Below are 6778 nucleotides of genomic sequence, written 5' to 3' on the forward strand. Positions count from 1 at the left end.
CTCAGAGGCCCAGGAGGTCAGATCTCCTGCGGCTAAAGACAGATGACCCCCGGCCGCTGCCCCCACCAGCCCTCCCAACCCAGCAGGTCTGCCCCAGGTCAGCCCAGCTGTTTTCATCTGGCGCACCCTCCAGAGAATTAAATTCCTTGGCCCAGAGGGTGACCCACTCTGGTCACCACCACCACCCCCAGGCCTTCTCCTAGGAGTCAGGGAGGCTGGCCTCCCTGAAATTCCTGTTCTCTGCGGGCGGACTGGCCAAGCTGTGTTTGCTTCCGCCCAGCGGGTCACTGGACCCACTTGGAGAGCCGGGAGGAAGGATGGATGGACACACCCTAGTGGCTAGGGTGGTCGGCAAACTCTTTAGTCAACAGAGCCCATTATCAACAGTGCTTCTTCAAAATAGACTCGCCCAGGCCAAAAACCGACTTCTGCGCATGGGCCACGAAGTTTCAATCGCACTGTACGTGCGTGCCCCACGTGGTATTTTGTGTAAGAGCCACACTCAAGGGGCCAAAGAGCCGCATGTGGCTCCCGAGCCGCAGTTCGATGACCACGGCCCCAGCCCCTACGGCCATCCCCAGGTGCTCGGGGCCCTGGCTAGATTACCTCATCCCATCCCGCCACCACCTAGCAGGGCAGGTGTTTTTCCTCGCCTTTAACAAGCGAGGAAAGAAAAAAAGGACACTTATGTAATACCCTTTGTAATACTTTTAGCGAAAAAAAAAAAAATAAATAAAAAAGGTAACCAGAAAAAAAAAAAAAAAAAAAAACAAGCGAGGAAATACAGTGGGGCCTTGACTTACGAGTTTAATTTGTTCTGAGACCGAGCTCGTTAAGGAGCTCGTTAACTCAAATTACTCTATCAACTCAATGCAAAAAATCGGCCAAGAGACAGCTGGTATCTCAAAAAACTCGTTAGTCGGGACACTTGTAAGTCAAGGCCCCACTGTACAGGTCCAGAAGGATTCGACGAGAGAGGGGCAGGGAGAAAGGGCGCTGTGGCATTTCATGGGCGCCGACTTTGGAGGAGTGCGGTTCTTTCTTTCTCGCCCCACTCTCTGAAGGACGTGCTAGGCCCCAGCTGTAAAGATGAGGACATGGAGGCTCACGTGACTTTCCCCGGCCCCGTCACTCAGCCCAGACCGGGGCACAGTCACTGGTTACAGCAAGAACAGCCGCCCCTCCCTGCGTGTCCTTTTTGCCTGGGTTCTATCCGAAGTGCTTCCCCTGCCTTGTCTCCTTGAATTCTGACAGCAGCCCTATAGGGGCGCATACTGTGCGTATTATCCCCGCCTCACGGGGGGGGGGGGGGGGGGTATGATGCTCATGCAAACAGTCAGTGGCAGAGGTAGGATTTGAACCCAGGGAAGCTGTGCTCTGAATGCCTGAGCACTGACACGCCGTGCCTTCCCAGCTCACAGCGGATCGGAAAAGCGTGTGAATCCCGAACACCTCTGGCTTATGTCCTGCCTCCACCTCCTTGTGCAGGCATCCTCGCGAGATTTTCACAGCTGCATCTGCAAGGCAGCGAGACGAGGAGTCGTGACCTCCATCTTCCAGATGGGAGAGCGGAGGCAAACAATTTTCTCCCGTCCCCGTGGTCCCCCAGCCTGCAGGCCTGGACTGGGCTCCCGGGGCCTCTCCCTGTAATTTGCTCACCATTTCTGATCTCTGGGGCTAGGGAGTATAATCTTACGTGAGGGTTTGGTTTCTCAGACTCCAACTGTGTATGGACTCATTTTAAAGGAAAAAAAATAATTCATAGATTATGGAGAATTTATCTCGGACCCCACTGTGCGTCGAGGCAAAATGGAAGGCTTATTCGACAACGAAGCAAGTGGTTATTGCAACAGAGAAGATGTGTTTAGATGTCTGGTAAAGAATTCTTTTGGATATTCTTAAAATAAGATATGATCTTTCTAAGCTTGTTTGGGACGTAATGGCTTTCCAAGACTACATCTATGGGCTGCAGCTTGAGAGTCACTGAATTAGGGAGGACTGCGAGGTGGGGTCATTTGAGAAAGGCCAGGGCAGCCTGGAGGGATGGCCACGCCAGCCTGTCTCATCCATCATGTCGCCTCTCAGCCTGAGGGAGTGGACACCTGGCTGGGGCCCCTGTGCCCACCCCCAGCGTTTGGGTGGCAACTTGGAGCTAATTCCCAAGGCACTAAACCCGCCTCCCTTGCGTGGCAAGCCAGCACCTGCCCCATCTCCTCGGGGGCAGGTCGAGTTTTCCTGTGCGTTTCCTTTTTCCCCCAGAATAAGTGCCACCTGTGGACCCAAATCTCAGGGTGGTAGGTTCAACTTCCAACCGGGACATTTTGGAAGTAGCTCGTGGACTGGAGTTAGAAAGTAGGCACTGCTTGTATGAATAACAGGATTCATCTAAACTTGATGGCAACTTGCTGACCAACACATTTTCATACATTTTCTAAAGGGGGCTCCACGCCCAAACCTTCTGTGTGAGGCTCCCGCAGCCACGTGGAAAAGACACCCCTTGACAGGAATCAGAAATAAGTGAGCCCCCAACTCCCTGCTGAACATCACACTGAACCTGTGAGCCTCAGTGTTCAGCTCAGTAAAATATGGGTCCTATCGGGCTTCCCAGAAGGTGGCCAGGAGGGGTGAATGAAATAACCACGGGGCCCACCAAAGGGCCCAGCACAGAATAAAGGCCAGATGCTCCCGTTTCACCCCTAAAACTCACTGTGACATCAGCGGGGGTTCTCTCCATTCCTGGCCACCCCCAGGGCAAAGCAGTCTGTTTGGACAATACATCATCACAAAGGATGCTAGGTGCCCTAGCCGGCTTGGCTCAGTGGATAGAGCATCGGCCTGTGGACTGAAGGGTCCCGGGTTCGATTCCAGTTAAGGGCACATACCTCAGTTGCAGGCTTGATCCCTGGCCTGGGTCAGGGTGGGTGCAGGAGGCAACTAATTGATGTGTCTCTCTCACCTCAATGTTTCTCTATCTCTGTCTCACCCTCTCCCTTCCACTCTCTCTCTCTGAAAAATCAATGGAAAACTATCCTCAGGTGAGGATGAACAAAAAAAAAAGGGAAAAAAAGAAAGAAAGAAAAGGATGCTAAGTGCCAATTTTTTGGAGATGGTGTCAGATGTGCCATGAAATCATAAGCAATACTTTCCCCCCATTTCTCTCAGCTTTTTTCTTGGGTCAACTTTTACCTGCCTGCAGTCCCCACGACCCAGGGACTCCAGGTAGAGCCCACAGTGGCTTAACACCATATCTACGCTGTTAACTCCTAGTGTCTCCAGACTCGATGGCTCCTCCCGCTCACCCTGCCACTGACTGCATGGGACGCGGTTAGAGCGCGGGCCAGGCTGGGGGACCTCTCCTCTCTGCTCCCGGCTTTCTGTCAGGCAGCGTTGCCTTCAGCGCCTTGAAAAGGGTTACGTGGATTCACCTGAGCAGCACTGACAATGATGGGAGGATGGGCGGAAATCAGGAGCATACTATCCACGCTGATGGACCCGCCTCCCTGCCAACCGCCCAGTGAAGGGAGGGGCAGGAGAAGATTCGGAGAGCCGGACGTTGCCCACAGACAGCACCTAACTGCTCGGGGGGCCTGCCTCTCCCAGGAACGCTTATGCCTGCTCACATCACCGAACAACCGCAGAGCCACACAATATTCCAGCCCCCACCCCAGTCCCCCCCCCCGAATCCTGAAGGCATGTCTCAGCGATGGCTGCACTTACCTGTCATGCTTCCACAGTTCCTGACTCTTCCATGTATCAGCCGTGTGACCTTGCACCTATGATTTACTCTCTGAACCAACCTCAACTTTCCCATCAGTGAAAATGGGCATAATGATGCCTAATTTTGAATGAGCTAAATTAGTATGGGAAGTCCCGCACCAGAGCCAGCACATAGTCAATGTTCAATTAACTTTAAAAATAGTGATTGCTAGAGGATGTTCACATCGAACACCTTTTTGGAAAGAAAGCATCTCATTGGGCATAATGAGTACCTCTGCCTACCTCACCAGGCCCCATGAAGAAAAAAACATAGTCCCCATCACTCAGGCCAAGACGTCTTGATGGTTGACAGACGTGCATGGCACCCAGGGCCCCCACCATAGCTACCTGGTTGGGTGCTGAGCCCGCACAACTGTTCATGGCTGCTCTGGGCCGGCTCTTACCTGCTCTGTGTCTAGAATCCAGGGAAAGTTCTTTCTCGATTTTCAGTCCCCAAAGCCATCCAACTCTATCATCAGTTTACGTCTTAACAGACTTGAAAAAGGAGCACCCCATCTGTCCTCCCAGACCTCTCCTCCCCGTGACTGTCTATATGTCCCCGGGAGTTCCCACCTCTGAGCGGGGCTCAGGGGTTCAGGCTCAGACAAATGTGGGGTGGACCCTGCCTAGAGTAGTCCTGGGGGGCGTGGGGCGTGGGGGGGGGGGTCATGTCCCAGAGCCAGGTCTCCTGGCAGGATCTCTCCACACTCCCTGGCTACATACCTACCCAGGCTTGGCTCTGCTTAACCCAACACACCCCCTTGCCAGCCCCGCTGTTAATAAAGTCATACCCATTCGACCTGCCTAGCCTTCCTGCTTCTATTCCTGCTCCTCTCCACTCCTCTCTCCACACCTGGCCCTGAGGACTATGAGCCTCGCATGTTACCCACCCCTTCTTAAACCAATCAGTGGCCTCCGATCTCCCCAGGTGAAATTCCAAACTCCTTCCCAGGTTGAGAAGATTCTGCTGAGCTTCCCTCTGCTTTTCTGCCCATCACCCAGCCAACTCCTACTCCAGCGTCAGGTCTCAGGTGTCACCTCTTCCGGGAAGGCTTCCCTGATGCTCCTCTTCAAAGCTCCCACCACTGCCTGTTCTTCCCCATCCAAGCACATACCAAACCCCGCGGGCTCAAACGGCCCGTTCACCTGCCTCCCCGACTGGCTGAAGTAACTGACTCCTCTCCGGTTCCCAGTGCCTCCCTCGATGCTGAAAACCACGCCGAATTCACGAGTGCCTAGGTTTGTAGTGACTCCTTCTGGAAACCATCCAGGGTCTCTCAGATTGGGACAAGCAGCTCAGAGCTCGCCAGAGGCACCGGGAGACTTCAGAACCCCGGCCTGTGGCCCTGCGGGGTCTGCCTTGCAGAGGTCTGCCTGCGAGGCCTGTGGTTTTACTGCTCATGGAAATTAGGCTGGCAGATCAAAGGCATGGCTCCTCCGGCCCAGATTGCCAGCAGCCAGCACTATCGAAATTTCGCTTGCATTGGTAATTCGAAATTAAGTGGGTTAATGATTGACATCGATTTGTAAAACCTGGCCACCACCTCGCCTCCTGCAAACAGGGGCTGGCTGGGAGTTTTCTAACAGGAGTTCATTTAGCCCTGGCCATGCCCCACCCCCACCCCGACTTTAAAGGGCCCCTGTTCTCAAAAACTCTCCGCCATTCCTGCGAAGAAAAGGCTTAGCACCTGAGATCCCCTTTCAGAAATAAAAACTCACAAATTTGAGCCACGGAGGAAAGCCTGGTGTGACTTTGCACCTGTAACACATGAGTCACTTGATTAAGAAAATGCTCAAAATCAAGTGTGCGATTTCTCTCTGTGTGGGGTACAGGAGAGCAGGGGGCCGAGGAGGGTGAGAAATACCTTCAGCTGCACCACCTTTCAAATCCTAACCAGGGTCTAGCCCTCGCCGGTTTAGGCTCAGTGGATAGAGCATTGGCTTGCAGACCAAACGGTGCGATTCCAGTCAAGGGCACGTAGCTCGGTTACAGGCTCCTCCCTGGCCCGGGCCCTGGTCAGGGCCCATGCAGGAGGCAACCAATCAATGTGTTTCTCTCACATCGATGTTTCTCTCTTTCCCTCTCTCTTCCACTCTCCCTAAAAATCAATGGAAAAATATCCTCAGGTGGGGATTAACAAACAAACCAGAAAAATCCTAACCAGGGTCTCTAAATCAAGCATGTCAAACTCGTGGCCCACGGGCCTCATGCCTCGTTTATTTGGCCCGTGTTAGCCTTTGAGTTTGACATGCTTGGTCTAAGTATCAGGGGCCATCCGCATTTTGGAAAGGGACTTTTTCCCATTGTGCTTTATTGTGCAACCCGTCCAAGTGAACAACTGTTGGAGGACTTCAAAGCCACCCCACCACGGGACAGGCGGGCTGTCTCCTCACCTTTGTTTGGAAGCTGGAGAGGACAGGGGCTTCCTGAGGAGGGTGGGGGTCCCCCTGTATCAGATGGGGGACACCCAGCCAGGAGCAATCTTCATGCAAAGCCTCCAGTGTACTTGGACTTGGAAATTCTCTGACGATGCACAGAGAATCCGTGGGAGAAACACATCCTTCATAAAGGCCCCTAGCCCCGCTGGTGCCTGCTGGGCCTCTGCACAGAGCTCAAGTCCAGATAAGGCCCACCTGCCCGGTCCAGTCCATCCACACCTCCTGGCATGCGGGCAGCCTGATTCTGAGAAGGCTGACCTGGGCTAAGGATGGCTCCCGAGGGAGGACAAGGGCAGTCCTGGTTTTGTCTATAAACTGGGGACAATCATTGCTTTCCGTCAGGAAAAGGGAGGAGCCAATGAGATCATTGACCTAGAACAGGTGGCCCAGTGCCCAGCACCTCGCCCTCCCAGCTCCCCTGAGAGGCAGGCACATTGGTTGCTAATGATTGTGACTCACATGGTCACGCAGGGTCACTCCGGGAATGCGTTTTCCTGCTGTTTGTTTGTCTCGGGCCTTTTTGGAACAGAGGCAGGGGAGCCTGGAAGAGAGAGGGAAGGTGGCTGCTTTGTCACGTGGGACC

The 6778-nt window shown here is 53.7% G+C and overlaps 1 long non-coding RNA gene across 1 annotated transcript in view; it reads right to left on the reverse strand.

The window, feature by feature from the left end:
* The window catches only part of LOC102427790, a 14938-nt gene extending 8457 nt beyond the window's left edge, over positions 1-6481 (reverse strand). Inside the window, exon 1 of the long non-coding RNA XR_330518.3 lies at positions 6151-6481. This is a non-coding gene — a long non-coding RNA (uncharacterized LOC102427790). The remainder of the gene's footprint in view (positions 1-6150) is intronic.
* Between the last annotated feature and the right edge of the window lie 297 nt (positions 6482-6778).

Source organism: Myotis lucifugus, unplaced genomic scaffold (genome assembly GCF_000147115.1).
Source record: "Myotis lucifugus unplaced genomic scaffold, Myoluc2.0 scaffold_345, whole genome shotgun sequence".
Classification (NCBI taxonomy): domain Eukaryota; kingdom Metazoa; phylum Chordata; class Mammalia; order Chiroptera; family Vespertilionidae; genus Myotis; species Myotis lucifugus.